Source organism: Temnothorax americanus, unplaced genomic scaffold (assembly GCF_048541705.1).
Source record: "Temnothorax americanus isolate GAGA-0224 unplaced genomic scaffold, ASM4854170v1 Scaffold38, whole genome shotgun sequence".
NCBI classification, from domain to species: Eukaryota; Metazoa; Arthropoda; class Insecta; order Hymenoptera; family Formicidae; genus Temnothorax; species Temnothorax americanus.
Window position 1 is genome coordinate 951,525 of NW_027509526.1, and position 16,581 is coordinate 968,105.

At 41.9% G+C, this 16,581-nt stretch overlaps 1 pseudogene; it reads right to left on the reverse strand.

The window, feature by feature from the left end:
- Positions 1-14,913: 14,913 nt before the first annotated feature.
- Positions 14,914-16,333, reverse strand: LOC143902102 (uncharacterized; annotated as a pseudogene).
- Between the last annotated feature and the right edge of the window lie 248 nt (positions 16,334-16,581).

Below are 16,581 nucleotides of genomic sequence, written 5' to 3' on the forward strand. Positions count from 1 at the left end.
AGAAGGCGATAAAAACGGAGGTGATAGCATGCAAGTCCTGTACTAAGCTCTTTTACCATCCAGGTTGTGTATCTAAGCACAAAATTTATGATAGAAACAGCGATTTGGTGTCGAGTCCTGGCACATTCGAGAAGTTAATTATTAGTGATGGTGATAAAGTAGCTGATATAAATAAAGCAGTGGCAGCAGCAGGAAGAGCAACGGCACCTGCAAAAATGAATCCGGCGCCAAGCAGCGGGAATAAAGTAGCAGCCGCGAGTGGAACAGAAGATATTGATAGAAAAATAGATTGGCTTGTAAAAACAGTGAAAGAATTAAAAGATGAGGCAGCATGTAAAAAGGACATCAAGTCAATGATAAAAGAAATAGTCCGTGAGGAGATGGAAGGCATTAAACAGGCATTAATAGAAGAATTGAGAAAAATGTTGACGCAAGGGGCATATGGACCGTCAAGTGGAGCGACAAGAAAATATAGCGATGTGATTAAAGAAAGGAAGGAAGAAAATATCTTGATTATAAAACCAAAAGTACAACAAGAGAGTGAAATTACGAAGAAAACAATTAAAGATAAAATTGATATAACCAAGATGGAAATAGGAATTACCAAATTAAGAAAGGGAAGTAAAGGGACAGTGATCTTAGGATGTGAGATGGAAGAAGAGAAGGATAAGCTAAAGATGACGGTACAAGCGGCAATGGGCGAGGAGGTCAAGGTCTCTGAGCCACAGAAGAGGAAACCAAAGATTAGAATAATTAATGTTGGTGGAGAAGAAATGAAAATGGAGGATGATAAACTGATAGATACATTCAAGAAGCAGAATAGAATTGGCGAAGAATCCTGTATGCACCTAGTGAAGAAAATATTAAGAGGAAAAAATAAGGATACTGAGCAAGGATCCGTAATAATTGAAGTGGATGAAAGCACTCATAATTCACTAATAAACAGAGGAAAAATAAATTTAGGATGGCGAAAGTGTCCCATATTTAATTATATTAGTGTTAGAAGATGTTTTAAATGCTGGGGCTATTACCATATTGCCAAGAATTGCACGAGACAGGAAACATGCTATAAATGTGCAGGAAATCATAAGGCGAATGAATGTACGACGGCGAAGAAGAGGTGTGTAAACTGTACCTATAAGAATCAGACGTACAACTTGAAGATAAATGTTGAACACGAGGCGCTGGATTCGGAATGTCCGACATTTAAGAAAGTATTGGAGGAAGAGAAAAAAAGAGCCGGCTGGGAAGATGCAAAATAGCAACTACAGGGAAAAGCGGAATTACTCTGGTATACAAATGCGCAAAGCTTCTTGGCGCATAAGGATGAAATTCAACATCAAATTATGAAGAGGGTGAATCCTGCGATTCTAGCGTTATCGGAGACTAGATTGACTGTAGAAATTGAGGATAGTGAGGTCAATGTACCGGGGTATAGTATAGTTAGATGTGATGCTGAAAATAGAAACACAGGAGGAGTACTGTTATATATATATATATATATATATATATATATATATATATATATGTGTTAAAGATGATATTAAATTTAAAATAGTTGATAAGAAAAAGATAGTGTCAAATTGTTGGTGCGTGGTGATAGAAATAAGAGAGAATTTATATAAAGGTATGATAGCAGTAGTGTATCATTCGCCGAGTTTGTCAAATGGCGATTTTGTAAGATTTTTGGAAGATACGGTTGAAGATCTAATAATAAAGTATGACTGTATAGTGATAGGGGACTTTAATATAGATATAATGGTAGATTCATTTTACACAAAGAAATTATTAACGGTAATGCAAAACCTAGGGATGAGGCAATACGTTGATTGTCCAACGAGAGTTACAAAAGATAGTCGTACAATGATAGATTTAATTTTTTCGAATAAAGAAATAAAGGTACAAGTGAATGAGAAACCGAAAATAACGGACCATGGATGGCTAAAAGTAGAATCTAATATGAATAAAAAGAGAAATAAATATAAAGAATTCAGAGGCAGGGACTATAGTAAATTTAATGTAGATGAATTTCTTAGAATAATGGAAGAAAGAACTGAGCAAGGTCAAGGGCTAGACATAAGTATAAGAGCGGAGAGATTTGTTAATAGTATAGTAAGTGTAATGGATACTGTAGCACCTAAAAAAAAGTTTAAGATTCCGAAAATATAGGAAGGGAAAATGTGGTATTCAGATGAAATTAGAATGGCAACAGATAGAAGGGATGAGGCTCACAGTAGAGCAATAAGCTCAGGCAAAGAACAGGACTGGGGATTTTTCAAGAATGAAAGAAATGCAGTAGTTAAACTTATTAGGGCAAAAAAGAAAGAATATTATGAGAATATGATAGATAATAATAGGAGTGATCCTACAAAAATGTGGAAAACTTTGAAAGAATTAATTAAAGGTGAGCAAAGGGGTTCAGAGAACTTCGATAATGTAGATTTTGAAATATTAGAAGACATAGAAGAATGCAATATAGCTGATAAATTTAATATATATTATGTAAAAAGTATTAGCAACATTGTGCAATCTATTAGTAATAAGGGGATAGAAGGCATAGGTAGGAGACCTATTTATGTAATCGAGAATAAGGGAATTATGGAAAATTTTGAGCCAATTAGTGCAAGTGATCTGGAACAAATTGTTAGGAAACTACCACGAAAGAACGGAACAGAGGAAGGGATAAATAGTGATATACTGAAAATGGTGCTACCTGTGATAAAAGATGAGTTTGTAGGGGTAATAAATGATTCGCTTAGGACAGGTAAATTTCCAGAAGGATGGAAAACATCCACGATAATACCGATACCAAAGGTAAACAAACCAAAAAAAGCGAGCGAGTATAGACCGATCAATATGTTACCGATATATAAAAAAGTATTAGAGTTAGTTGTAAAAAAACAATTGAAAAAATTTCTAGAAGACAATGAAATAATAACCGAATACCAATCGGGATTTAGGAAACAGCAGTCGTGTGAGACAGCAATTCAAAGTTTTATCGAGGAATGGAAGTTGATAATTGAGGAGAAAAAAATGGTGGGGGTGTTATTCCTGGATCTTAGGAGAGCGTTTGAGACAATAGATAGGGTAAGATTAGTGGAAAAATTATATCAGTATGGAATAAGAGGAGTGGTACTGGAATGGATAATATCGTATTTAAGTAATAGAAAGCAACAAGTTAGATTCAATGATATATGTTCTAAAATAATTGAGACAGTATATGGCGTGCCACAGGGATCAGTATTAGGACCTCTATTGTTTATTTTATATATAAATGATATAGTTAAAGTCTGTCCGGAGGGAAGTATATTTAGATTATTTGCAGATGACACGACCGCAAGTGTAACAGGAGAAAGTTGTGAGGAATTAGAAATAAAACTAAATATGGTGCTCGGTATACTTGAAGAATGGATGAATGTAAATATGTTAAAAATGAATGCAGATAAGACCAAATATATGATAGTTAGAAGTATAAGGAAAGAAATAAAAACAGACATAATAGTAAAAAGTTTGGATGGAACTATAATTGAGCGTATCGAGATAGCGAAACATCTGGGTGTAATGATCGATAGTAAACTCCGTTGGGAGAATTACTGTGATTATATGTTAAAGAAAATAGGGAAAAAAGTGAGTTTTCTGAATAGAATAGGAAATTATATATCGGCGTACACTCGATGTACTGTGTATAAGTCTATCATAGCGCCTCACTTTGAATATTGCGCAACGATGTTAATAGGCATGGGTGAGACGCAACTGAATCGACTGCAAGTGGCACAAAACCGTGCCATGAGAGTCATACTGCAATGCTCGCGATATACAAAGGTAGAATTGATGCTGCAAACCCTTAAGTTTATGAATGTAAGACAGAGGCTAATGTACAATGTATGTATTTTTATTTTTAAGATAGTAAGAAACATAATGCCAAAACATTTAAGTAATAGGATAGAAATAATAGGAGATTTGAGTGGACGGCAAACGAGGCAGACTGAGAATATTAGAATTCAATATCGCAGGACGAGAAGCGCACAGAAAAGTATATTTTATGAAGGTTTAAACATGTATAACGCCCTGATGCCGATAAAAATTAAGCAATGCGAAAGAATTAAATTTTTCAAACGTAGGTTAAGAGAATATATTGTACCTGATGTAGAGAAATTAATTTAACGATATTTTATGTAAAAAATAGCCTAGAAGGCTAATAAAGCTCAATCAATCAATCAGTCAATCAATCAATCTCTCTCTCTCTCTCTCTCTCTCTCTCTCTCTCTCTCTCTCTCTCTCTCTCTCTCTCTCTATCTGTCTTTTGCTTCTTCGTGTCTTCTTTAACTAAAAAAAGTTTATATAAAAAATAATTATATTTACTTTGTCTTTACATATACGTGTATATAAATATGTGTATATATATTGTGACGTGACAAAAGTCGCGTCCCTTACCCCAGATGGGAGCTCGGCCGAGGGAGGCGTCAGGGATGGTGCCTCCGCCCGAGGCGGGCGGAGAGCGAGCCTTTAGGTTAGGATTAAGACCTTTTGCGAGCGTTACAGGTCGAGGGAGTGCGGAGCAGATGGCCAGGGTCACGACGAGTGTAACGGCTTATGCCGCGTCGAGGGACTTACGGCTGGACAACCAGGAGCTTCCGAGGGCGTACGATCGGCGGGCGGGTCACGCTGGGGCCCACAGCCGGCAGATCAGATGACCTGTCAAGGCGTCAAGGATGGCACGAGAGCACTGCAGCCCGGATACGGGGGACGCCCCGACGAAGGTCCCCGTTAAGGAACGGGGCCACCACCGCTGAGTACCGCTCCCGGTCGACGAGCCATGGCCCGTCCAGCCTGGCCGTCGAGGAACCGGACGATGAGACGCGGCCTGGACAGCCGGTCTCAAATAGGCGGACTTCAAAACTACCGCCGGCGGATGGGCGCAGTGACGAGGGGCGCTCGCGAAGGGCGCGACGATCGCCTAGAGGGATCGCTGGCAGGCCAGGGCGCAGCACCGATCAGGCTAGGGAAACCGGCGCGCGCGGGCGCGCGCGGGTCCTGCGTGGTCCCGCCGGATCAAGGAAACGCCACTGTCGAGCGAGCCGCCATCCCGGCAACATCCAGCCCTAAGAGCGAGTGACGAGCCGCCGGAACGAGACGATTTGTAAGGCCACTGCTCAGCCTTCCTCGAAGTAAGACCGCGAGAATACCTAGGCCCTCCCGGGAGTCGCGTTGTGCCGCGGTAAAGTATGAAATCGGCTGTAATTAAAGAATATCGAGTGCCATACCGCGGGAGGGCCCGTGCGGCGAAGTGATCGCGAGTACCCGCCTCGGGGATGAAAACGTACGGCCGCCGACAGTCAGCGTACATGTAATTTCGTTGTGATATCGTTTCGTGTACTTCGTTGCGTATGATTTTGTTGTGAGTGATTTCGTTCGCGTAATTTCGTTGCGGGTGGTTTCGTCGCGTGGAATTTCATGAACGCCGTTGGCTTAACCGTGCCGTAGTTTTGAGAAGTGGCTCTCGCGCGTGAGAGAGCCTCGTAGTTATCGTTGCCGGTTAAGTTCATGCCATTTGTAAGTAGCTATACGTGCGTTTCATCGGGATTAATGGCCCACGGTTGTGTCGAGTTAACGGGTGGGGCCATTCGTGCGCTTCGAGGGGAGAGAAGATCCTCAGCGTTGTCGCGGTAGACCGCAGGGAAATTGCGTAATTGTTTAAGGAGATTGCGTTGGTTATTGGTTAGCATCTCGCGTTTGACCGTCCGGGTGGAATTCGCTGCAACTTATGTCGGGGAATACTCTTGTGCGAATTCAATCGGGATTGCCGTGCAGCTCAGCGACGGAATGAGTATCGCGCTCGTGGGGTGACACGTGGCGTGTGCTCGAATTCTGCTTGTTCGCCGTGGAACTCGCTATCGTCCACTTGTTATCTGCCTTAACCGAAATATAATTTAATGTTTTATGTATTTGAGTGTGATGATTGCGCTACGCTCCCTCTCCTATTCCATCCGCGGTTGATCAAAGAAGCCCACGCCTGAGAAATACTGCGATCTCGTGAATCGTGGTGCGAGGAATCTCACCTGGCGCCCAACATAACATCTCTAAAATATTCAGTCGAGCTACCATCGGGGTTTCGGAGAGCAGTATCGCGAATATTGATAAAGATTATAGTGAAGAAAGCGACGGCGCGCTCCTCCACGGCCGGCGAGACCGTGAGGACATCGTCGTCGTCGTCGTAATATATATATATATATATATATATATATATATATTGGGTTATGTCTGCAAGAAGCACATTTGTAATTAAAAAAATTATTTTTTATTGTAAAGTCTGATATAGACATCCTAAATCTTATTTTAAGGATGTTTAAAACAGGGTTTAAAATGTTCATAGACTTTAAATAACAAAATAATACTTTATGATTGCAATGTGCTTTTTACAAACATAACCCAACTTCTTTGGTTGAATATAGAGGCAACATAGAATATATTGTTACGCCCGTGCTGTCCTCGTGTCGCGCGTGTGTGCGAGTCGCCCGTTGTTTGGTGTCGCGTCGCGAACCGTCCTTGGTGACGGATGCTTGTTTACTAATATTGATTGCGTGATGCTCAGTTAACTATTGATTTTCCTGTTATACCTGATGTTCAGATTTACTCTGGGACGCGTCTCGTTCGGACATGTCGTCCCGAGCTCCTCTATTATACCGAGAGTCGTAATAAAGAGCTACTGATTTTCTAAACGAGTCATCTTATTTGTGCGAGAGTGTCGTGACACGCGCCGCGAGTGTGAAAGCGAGTGATTGTGTGGCGAACGTTCGTCGGCGCGTAATATTTTGGGGGCTCGTCCGGGATCGGACGAGCGAGGATCGAACAAGCAAAGATCGGACGAGCGACAATACGACGGCCATGTCCAGCACAAGGAAGCGGCTGAGGGAAGCGACTCCGCAGTCGGGCGCTACGGAGACGTCAGCGGAAATTGTGACTCTCCAGGCCGTCATAGGAGAGATCCGTTTGATGCGCGAGGAACACGCACGTAGGGAGCGCGATTATGCGGAGACGTTCCGCCGCCAGGAGGAGGAGCTCTGCCGTCTCCGCGGGATTATCTCCAACACAGAGCTAAGTCGTTCTAATAATAGAGCGTCTGGAGACTCGGGGACGCGAGTCGCGGGCGGCGCGGGGGCGCGAGTCGCGCACGCGAGTGAGGGGGACGCGATCCCGAGAAACGCGGGGAACGCGAGTGAAAGCAACTCACGCCCGGCTGAAAGAATCGAGATCACGAGTGACGCACAAAGAAATATCGCGCGCTTGACCGAAAGATACTTGACCGCGGGAAATGCGGGCGAAAATTTGTATCGGGTGGGCTCAAACGTGGCTAGCGCCGGGAATCAGATTTCGTACGCAGGTGACGCTGCCGCGGGAGCGGGCCTCGGGCTCGGCTATAATTTGAAGCCCGATACGTATGACGGGACAGTCCCACTTCATGAATATCTGTCACAATTTAATCTAATTGCGCGAGCGAATTCTTGGAATAACGCGATGAAAACTGTTGTGTTAGCCTCGAGTCTGAGGGGAAAAGCGCGTTCCATTTTAGAGACCGTGCAAGATGTTGACTGTCTAGATTTTGCAGAGCTGAAAGCGAAGCTCGAGCTACGCTTTGGGGAGGGTCATTTAACGCAGAATAGTTACTCCGCTCTCACCAATCGCAGACAGAGATTCGGGGAGGATCTAGCTACTCTCGGTTCCGATATTGAGCGTCTATCTCGTCTTGCGTATCCCGAGTGCCCCTATGAGATCCGGGATAAGATTGCTTGTTCGCAATTCGTTTCGGCTGTGTCCGATATTTTTGTTCGACGTATGTTGCAAATAGAGGGGATAACCTCATTAAGTCGGGCAGTCGAGCAAGCAAAAGCATTGAAAATAATTCAAGGGGACAATTATGCTCGAGAGAAGGAGAAGACGAATAAAAGTTTTCCGAAGGAGGGACAGAACAATAATTTTAATGGGAAAAAGGGCACGGAAGGGAACGGGAAACAAGCTGAAGAAGGAAAAAATGAGCAGAGGGGAAATTCGCGTGGCAGCAAAAACGCCAGTCGCGGTGAGTGTTGGACCTGTGGTAAGACCGGACATTTCCGGTCCGAGTGCCCGAAGGAAAGGGGAAACACGGTTTAGTCAAACTTGGCGGGGAAGGTTTGGCTCGTATTGTTAATACCCCGTTTATTTTTTCTGAAAATGTTCTGTTAAATAAAACCGGTTTTAAACAAAGTAGAATTAAGCCTTGTTGTTATTTTTGTTATGATGGAAAAATTGATGGGAAAGAGTGTTCTTTCAAGGTTGATACGGGCTCTGACGTATCCATTCTCAGTAAGAGATTCGTAGAAGCAGGAAAGGAAAAGCTTCCTTTTGAAGGGATAAATTTGAGATATCCTACCGGGGAGAAAGTTACAGTAGAGTGTAAAGTAGAAGCTAAAGTGGAAATAGGAAAATATTCTTTTGAGATCCCCTTGCTTGTTGCCCAAATTAATGACGACTGTATTTTAGGAGTGGATTTTCTTAAGAAGGCGAATTTGGAAGAAATTTTCGATCCTGCATTTCAGACTGCAGGATCGGGAATACAATTAGCTCGCATTGAGAATATTCCAAATAAAGTCCCATTTTCCTTGAAAGAACTCTTCGAGAATAATTCTGTGAATTTTGATACAACTCAGAAAGAACTTTTTGCTGAATTTCTTGAAAGATTTTGCGATGTATTTTCCGAGAATATTGTTGCGGGAAATTGTAATGTTATTGAACATGTTATAAATGTACAAGACTCTCTCCCCAGAAAACAGGTACCCCGACGAATTCCTTTTCAAATGAGAGGGGAGGTAGATAAAATTATCGAGGAAATGAGGGCTTGTGGAGTAATCGAGGAATCAAATAGCCCCTGGGTTTCCCCTGTTGTATTGAGGCGGAAAAAAGATGGAACACTGAGGTTTTGTGTGGATTATCGATTTGTAAACGCTTTAACGGAAAAAGATTCATATCCCCTCCCCAGAATTGACGATATATTTGATCATCTATCAGGTAACGTGTGGTTTTGTACTTTAGATTTGAAAAGTGGATATTGGCAAATTAAAATTCGTCCTGAGAACAGAGAAAAGACGGCCTTCTCTTTCGGCAGAGGACTATGGCAATTCACAGTGATGCCTTTCGGGTTGTGTAACGCTCCGGCAACTTTTGAACGCCTAATGGAGAAAGTCTTGCAAGGTTTACTATTTAAGATTTATTTGGTTTATCTAGACGACATAATAATTTTCGGGAAAACTTTTGAAGAAATGTTAAGGAATTTAGAGAAAGTATTCTTACGCTTGCAAGAAGTAAATTTAAAGATAAATCCTAAAAAATGTGTATTCTTTGCAAAGAAAGTAAAACATTTGGGCCATTTAGTTTCGGCCGAGGGAATTTCCACAGACCCTGAAAAAGTCGCTGCCGTGGAGAAATGGCCAGTCCCTCATACGAAGACTCAATTAAGGAGTTTCCTCGGGTTTTGTTCTTACTATCGGAAATTTATCAAAGGATTTTCTTCGATAGCTAAACCTTTATATGTGTTGACGGGAAATCACGTTAAGTTTACTTGGGATGGGGAATGTCAGAATTCTTTTGATGAATTGAAGCAAATGTTATCCTCTCCCCCGATTCTTTCTTTTCCGAAAAGAGAAGGCGGTTTTGTTTTGGACACTGACGCCTCCAATATAGAAATTGGCGCGGTTTTATCGCAGGAACAGGAAGGGGAGGAGAGGATCATTGCGTATTTTAGTCGGGTGCTCAACAAAGCTGAGCGGAATTATTGTGTGACTCGTCGCAAACTTTTAGCGATTGTTGACTCTATTAAGTTTTTTCGCCATCATCTTTTGGGTCGTGAATTTTTGATCCGTACAGATCATATTTCTTTGCGTTGGCTTATGTCTTTCAGGGATTTGGATGGACAGTTGGCTCGTTGGCTGGAGAGACTCCAGCAATATCAATTTATTGTCACTTATAGGAAAGGACTCTCTCATAAGAATGCCGACGGGTTGTCGAGACGGTCATGTGAATCGGTTGGTTGTGAATATTGCGCCAAGGTAGAAAGGAAAAATTTCGTGGCGCTGGAAAAAGGACTCGCCCGCATTGAATTAACGACAGGAGATCCCATAGAATGAAGTCGTGAACAAAGGACAGATCCGAGCATTTTAGTTATACTTCGTGGAAAGGAAGCAGGGGTTCGTCCGGCACGAACCGAGATAGCTGCGGAAGATGTTTTCGCTCAAATTTATTTGTCTTATTGGGATGCTTTGGTACTAGAAGAAGGAATACTCTATAAGCGATGGGAAGCTCCGAATCTTCGATCCAGTTTTCTTCAACTTATAGTTCCTCGGAAACTTGTTAAACGAATACTGGAGAAGTTACACGACTCTCCGTCCGGAGGTCATTTTGGAATAAATAAAACCTTGGAAAAAATTCGGAAACGATACTATTGGGCAACCTGCAAACAAGACGTGGAAGACTGGTGCAGAACCTGCAAAGTCTGCGTTGCTAGGAAAAGGCCCTCAGGGAAAGGAAAATCTCCTTTACAAGTTTTCAATGTCGGAGCTCCATTGGAGAGAATTCAGATGGACATTCTGGGTCCTCTTCCGTTGACGAAATCTGGGAATAGATTTCTTCTTGTCATAGTGGATTGTTTTACAAAATGGGTGGAAGCTTTCCCCTTGAGGAACATGAGGGCAAAAACGGTAGCAGAGATCTTTGTAAAACAGTTCGTTTCTAGACATGGGGTGCCTACTGAGGTACATACCGACCAAGGGCGGAATTTTGAATCAAGACTCTTCTCGGAATTGATGAAGCTGTTGGAGATAAGGAAAACAAGAACTACAGCTTTACATCCTCAGTCCGATGGACAAGTAGAGCGACAGCATGAGACCATAACTAATTATCTAGCGAAGTATATTTCGGAAAATCAAAGAGATTGGGATCAGTGGATCCCCATGTATCTTTTAGCGTACAGATCCTCGAAACACGAGTCAACTGGACTTACTCCTTCAGAATTATACTTTGGCCGAGATCTCAGATTACCTACAGACTTGTTGCGAGGGAATCCTTCGGAATTTCATGCTGAGGAGCCGCCACTGGTCGGAAATTTTGTTAGAAATTTGAAAGAAAAGTTAGAGAAAATTTATACTAATGCACGGAAACAATGGGATTTGAAATCGGCTCGAATGAAGGTTCGCTACGATCGCGGAGTTAGAAAGGTTCTCTTTCAGAAGGGGCAGAGAGTCTGGTTTTTCAATCCCCGAAGAGTCAAGGAGAAGGCTCCCAAGTTGCAAAACCATTGGGAGGGACCCTTTTTGATAATTAAGAAACTCAGTGACGTGGTTTATTGCATTCGGAAATCACCTCGTCACAGGAGTAAGGTTGTACATTCGGATAGACTAGCTATGTATTCTGAAAGGAAATTGGGTTGAGCAGTTAGAGTAGGTCGGAGCCCGGAGGGTGGGTTATATTTATTAACAATCGTGTTTTCGAAATGAATGGTTAATAAATATTCTGAGGAAATGGGTTCTGGTTTTTCCTTAATGTTTTAATGTTTGGTTTTCCGTTACTGCGTTTAATGTTCTTTTCCTAGAGGGAGTCAGTGGTGCTCGAAGAGGGGAACTTGGCAGAACATCGGCCGAAGACTCCTCGAAGGAAGTTTTTTTTTTTTTTAAGAAGACTGCCTCGCCCACGGTTTTTGAGCGTGGTTTTCCCGTGGGACGTTGAGCAAATGCTGAGGCAGAGACTCGGGGTGTCTGAAAAGACGTTGGGTCCACGCGAGTTTCCCCCCCCCTTGTCTGAAGATTTGGGACGGCGTCGTGGGAAGCCGACAGCGAGGGATACGCCGGGGGAGCGGAGCAGAAGTCATCTTCGGACCGTGGAGGGGGAGCCTGGCCAGCTCGCCCCAAAAGAGGTTCGGAAGGAGACTGGCGTGCGGCTACCGGGGGCCAAGAGAAGCAGAGCCCGGTAACTTGGAGCAGCAGCTCGAGGAGGGCAAGGACTGTTTCGGCGCCCTCCGGGGCGCACAAAAGAAGCTACCGCAAGTTGACTACCCTCCTGGATTGTCTGTGGCGACAATCTTGGAAGAAGGGGGGTAGTGTTACGCCCGTGCTGTCCTCGTGTCGCGCGTGTGTGCGAGTCGCCCGTTGTTTGGTGTCGCGTCGCGAACCGTCCTTGGTGACGGATGCTTGTTTACTAATATTGATTGCGTGATGCTCAATTAACTATTGATTTTCCTGTTATACCTGATGTTCAGATTTACTCTGGGACGCGTCTCGTTTGGACGTGTCGTCCCGAGCTCCTCTATTATACCGAGAGTCGTAATAAAGAGCTACTGATTTTCTAAACGAGTCATCTTATTTGTGCGAGAGTGTCGTGACACGCGCCGCGAGTGTGAAAGCAAGTGATTGTGTGGCGAACGTTCGTCGGCGCGTAACAATATAATAAAAATATATAAGAAAATATAATCTCTATTTCAGGTTCAAATTTATATTTCATAATATTTATAATTTAGAAAAGATTTACCTTAGAAACGTTAATAATATTGATGTGAATGCTATCAATCAACTCGAAGCATGCTGAGCATGCAGAGTTCATCACACGTATATAGCTTTTGCGCCTGCGCGCGGCATTCGCAAATAGCACACTTGTTAGAGACTGTAGAAATATTTATGAAGAGACATCATAAAAAGCTCTTCTGAAAGATATCTTATAAAAAGATAACTTATTGATATCATTTTTAAGAAAAATTAATGAAGTCTTTAAAAAGTCCTCTTAAAAAGCTCATCCTCTCAATAATGCTCACTGGGATGCTTCCCCAAAAGCCTAGTATGATTCTCCCGCTATATCCTGATGGGAGAACGTATTTTGGATTTAAACGTTGTCCTTCTGGTCGCCAGACACGATATCGTCCATCTTCTGCGGATGAGAAGACTTTTTCATCCATCCAAACAACAGCGTTCCATTCTTCTTGTGGTGTATTCAAATGTTCTCTTGCAAACTGCATTCTTTGTCTTCAATGTTCTGGCTTCAGTTCTATTTTCTTTGCTGCAGGACGAGAGTGAAACTTTGCAGCATTTAATCGGCGTCTAACTGTTCTCACGGAAATATTTAAGTTCCTGTTCTGCAATACAGTTTCAGATGCACCAAATGGATTTTCATCCATAGCTCTAATAATTTCTTCATTTTTTTCTGGTGTTGTTTTTTGAGGACCTCTGTTATTTTTTCGATGATCTTGGAGATTGTTAATTTCTCCTTCTTCATATTTCGTGATCCACAACGCAACTGTTCGACGACTGCATCCCACAATGCGCGCAATTTCCGCTTTGTTGTGACCTCCTTGATGTAATCCAATTATTCTTCCTCTTTCTGCTATATTTAAATTCGCATTTATGTGCCGCTCCATTTTTACAATTTTTACAGTCACTATGTCAATTTTATTTTTATTAATCTTTTATTTAGTATTAGTTATTAAATATGTTACTATGGTAATATAAATACGGTGCCAAAATTCAATGATGTAATTAATTTAAATTATAATTAACATCGATTCTATTAGAAAAATAGTCAATCTGCTGTTAGATTAGCAAATGTATAATATATTCATGTGATCTTTCTCTCTCTCTTTACAAGTGTATATACACATAATTTTTTAAACGATATGCTATTCTTTTTACAAAAGTAATGGTAAAAAGGAAACAATAACGTGATATTTATATGAAAGTACTTTTAATTTTAATAAAATGAAGTATTTTTATAAAATTAAAGACACAATATAAGACAAATGAGAGCTATACGCTGATATTAAAGCAAGAGATTTAACATTTGTTTAATAAATTTAACGGGCACGCGCTCCGCCTAACCGAGTAAGTAAGAAAACGATGAAAGTAGTGGTATTTCACCGGCGATGTTGCCATCTCCCACTTTATACAGGGTGTCTGGTAATAATCGCCGGACCTCTTGTATGCAAGTAGAGTGAGTCAAACCGAGTAGAAAAGTCTTCTATCATTTTGCGAAATTCGCAATACTTATTGAGAAATTAATTGAAAAAGATCGGCCAATTCACGCGCGTAGAAGCCGGCGCGGCCAGAAGAGACGCCCACACTCCCACCGTAACCCCCGTACAAGGCGCGCGGCGAAGCAGTAGAAGGGACGCTGCCGCTGGCTCGCGAGCGCGGAGCGGCGCGTAAAGCTCCTTGCACAATAGCTTTGTCGGCAACTTTATCGTTGTCGCTATCGCTATCGCTATCGCCTATTGTGCAAGGGGCTTAACGCTAAAGCTCCGCGTCGAATTATTCTCTCTCTCTCGCGCGCGCGCACGAAATAAAAAATATTACGCTGTCAGAATAAAACGCCATTTACGGTCCGAGCTTGGATCTTACAATTAGTAGCCTAATAATAATATTTTTTGTGTAGTACACATAATTTTTTCTCCAACAATTTAGTAGACTGCGCGCCGACTAAATTGTCTGCAGACTTGCAACACAACAGCTCCCGTTCTAGTAGTAAAATCCCCTCTCTTTCCGTAATTAAATTGATTTGATTTAACTATTACTACGTTTAAACGCGAGCGTTACTTCTGTAGTAACTTACGATAATTCCTTTTCGTAAACGGGATTTTGTAGTAACTTACGATAATTTACTTCGCGTAAACGTGTAGTATGTGACGCTAAGCATCTAAATAAATGTAAAGAATTTATTACGAAAAATTTTATGTAGTGCACAAGAAATATTATTAGGCTACTAATAATAAAATTCAAACTCGGGCCGTAAATGGCATTTTATTCTAATTTGATTATGCTGTCATTTCCTCGCCACCTTGCGGTATACAGCACGGCGCATTTTTTTTTAAGTGGTATCCCCAGTAGGTCTAATCCACTCTCATAAAATTTAATGTAACAATTGTTCGAAGTGCCTCCCTTGTTTTTGTAAACAAAGTTCGGCCCTTCGAATAATGTTGCGCGTCGCGCGATACGCCATTTCTGGCGTGATGGTATTAAAAGCTGCGAGAATTGCTTCTCGCATTTCAGCTTCTGTACCATCACGCCTGTGCTAGACTATGGCTTTAATGTGTCCCCACACGAAATAATCGAGCACATTAAGATCTGGCTATCGCGGCGGCCAAATGATTGGGCCACCTCGACCCACCCATCTGTCTGGATAATGCGCGTTTAAAAAATCGCGTACTTGTCGAGAGAAATGTGCAGGAGCTCCGTCATGCTGAAAAATAATTTCTCTTCTTGCATGGAGAGGAATATCTTCGAGGAGAGCAGGCAACTCATTTTGAAGAAAATTCCTGTATATCTCTCCATTTAAACGGGGCGGTAGGAAGTAAGGACCAATCTAAAATTTGCCCCCCCAAAAAAATGATTTTTAAAGCTGCGAAAGAAAATTCCTTAAATAATTTTAAATAGGTCTGATGATTAAAATTCAATATGAAGAATAGGGTAAGGAAAGCCGTAACGGGATGCTCGTGTTAAATTATTTTTAATCAACAAATATTTTTCCAACCACAGTAAACTGCGCGCCGACAAATCGTCAGACTTGAAACACAATTTTGGTTGGTGTAGTAAAATTCCCTTCCACCTCCTTAATTAAATCGTTACGATTTAATTTTTGATGCTAAGCATCTAAAAATTGTAAAGAAATTTAGTGGGAGAGAATTTTACTACACCAACCAAAATTGTGTTTCAACAAGTTTGACGATTTGTCGGCGCACAGTTTACTATGGTTGAAAAAATATTTGTTTATTAAAAATAATTTAACACGAACATCCTGTTACGGCTTTTCCCCTTGCCCTATTCTTCATAATAAAATTTTTTAACTTACTAAGTAAATTTACTACTTACGATTCGGTCTGCTGTTATTCCCGCCCATACATTTATCGCCCAGCGATATTGAAATGCGCGTTCTCGAACGACGTGCGGATTTTCTTCTGCCCAATACACGTAATTTCGTGTATTAAACACGCCGTTCGGGATGAACGTAGTTTCATCCGTCCACAGAATACGGTCGGGGAAAAAATTATTCCGCCGACACTGCGCGAGAAATCCTGTACGTGTTTCGCTGATTGTTAATATTTATTAAAAAATCACGCAAAAACATTAAATAAAAATACCTTCACAAAAATAGATGCGATGTTCTTGATCTCTCGAAAAGAGTTGCTGTACTCCCTGATGATGATACGGATGCTGTCTGTTCCGACGTAAAACACTGTACACTTTGTGTCGCGAGAAACCAAGCAGCCGAGACACATAGCGTACGCTGTATTTGGGGTGTTCTTCGAACACCTGCAGGATTCTTTCCTCATCGTTTACGCGAATCTGCATCGGTGCACCAGCGTTTCGCCGATTTAAAACCACACTTCCCGTATCTCTGGCGCGTTGCACACACCTCGAAATTACTTTGTCATCGGGATGTCGACGCTCGGGAAATCGTTCCGCGTAAACACGAGCCGCGCCAACAGCGTTTTCTCCGGCTATTCCGTACGCGATAATCATATCGGTGTATTCTCTTGCAGTATATCCCGCCATTTCTTTACAATTTTTATAAGACACA